Below are 1,920 nucleotides of genomic sequence, written 5' to 3'. Positions count from 1 at the left end.
AGGGACGGGAATTTCCTTATTTGGAAAATGAGCCCCATCCTTCATAGTACAGGGTCACAAATTTCAGGACATACGTTTTATCAATTTATTGAGTGAAAAATAGAGACAATTTCAATGAAATGACATTCTTTAATAAGAATATGTCTCATAAGCCTAGTCGAGATAAAAACCAGGGCATGCATCCCTTTAGTACTTCCTTGTATTGTTCCGGTCCGCTTATGGGCCCGCTTAACCTACTCAAGAGGGGGTTTTCCCTAAATTTTGATTGCTACACTTCGGCCAAGTTATGCGAGTAGGTCCATGATGGGAATAATGTCATGGCTAGCGACTTTGTGCAATTTTTAAGTGATCTTCGGTTTTCAATTATTTTGCTCGTCTTCTGAAGATTACATGTAATTTTGTTTACATTAATTTTCATCCGATCCCTGAATGAAGGTCTAATTTACCACAAAAATGTATAACCCCGGCTGCCGTCCCGTAACAAACGGAATCGATTCTTTTTTTTCCAAGTTCCTTTTTTTTTATAGAGATATTTGCTGTAGGCCTATAGATGCAGGGGCGTCGATCCATTTTTCAGATTGGGGGGGGGGGGGGGCAAAGTCATGAATCAACGTTCCAAAGGCACTCGATCAAAACAAACAAACTCACCCCCCACACACACACCCACATAGGCCTATATATATATATATATATATGACTCATGAGAAAGAGACACATATCTCACCAACAAATTATTGCGAGCGCAAAGCGCGAGCTGAAATTTTTTAGTATACTGACCTGAAAGCAGGAAAAAGATACCTGTTTGTAGTAACTCATGTGGAGGATACATATTTCACTACACAGATAATGCGAGTGCCGAGAGCGAGCTGAAATGTCTTTATATTCTGACCTGAAAGCTTGATTTTCTAAGCATTTTTGGTACTAATGATTAAGATGGGTATCTAAAAGAACAACAGATGCAAGCGTGAAGCGCGAGCTGAAAATTTTGATATTTCGATCTGAAAAAATTTGTGTTTAATGGAGTTTTTTTAATAAAGAACAAGACATATATTCAACAAAAGATTATTGCTATTGCAAATCGGAGCGGGAGTTCTTTTGAGGTTTAGAACTGAAAACGAGACATTCTATTCACCTATTTAATCATGAAAAGCAGTATGGGTTTTTGCTACAGAAATGATGCGAGCGCGAAGTGCGAGCTGAAAATTTTTATATTCCAATCTAAAAAGCGGACATTTTGAGCACGATTTTAAATAAAGAACGAGTTGTGTATCGCTTGCTGATTTCTGTGTAACATTACAATCTTACTTTATTATTGCACATGCGGAATTATTGGGGGGGGGGGGCAAAACGATATGTTTGTCCCCCCCATATTTTCATTGGTGGGGCGATCGCCCCCCCCCCCTGCCGCCCCCCCCCCCCCCCCCCAAGGATTGACGCCTCTGTATAGATGCATAATGTGGTGATAAAGGAATTTGATCACACACAGCCCTCAATTTCTGAAATTAGACGTTTCAAATCGGGAGTAAAAGGCAATCAAATTTCACAAACAAATGGGCTACTGAATTACCATTATAGTTATGAATGACTTCACTTGAGCATCAAATTATGCCGATGAATTGAACATATAGCCCTATATTTTATAGATATTATTATTATTATCTTATAAATATTATTAATTTCTAGTCGAGATCAGAGATGGGCTTTTAAGAATAATCGATTTCTTTTGCAGGGGCGGCCGGCCGCGGTTCGTGCACCGTTCTGAAAGTGTGTGTGGGGGGTATTTCAAACGTTTTTTGTTACTTGCCTTTGGAAAAATGTGAAGTCGCCAAGCCCCCCCCCCCCCGTCCTCATTTAGCAGTCACTAGTTTCCCTGTAAACAAGGTTGTATTGGTAGTTCATAGTAATGCCCTTTTTACTGTC

Source organism: Lytechinus pictus, chromosome 7 (assembly GCF_037042905.1).
Source record: "Lytechinus pictus isolate F3 Inbred chromosome 7, Lp3.0, whole genome shotgun sequence".
In the NCBI taxonomy this organism is placed as follows: Eukaryota; Metazoa; Echinodermata; class Echinoidea; order Temnopleuroida; family Toxopneustidae; genus Lytechinus; species Lytechinus pictus.
Note: the sequence above shows the minus strand (reverse complement) of the source record.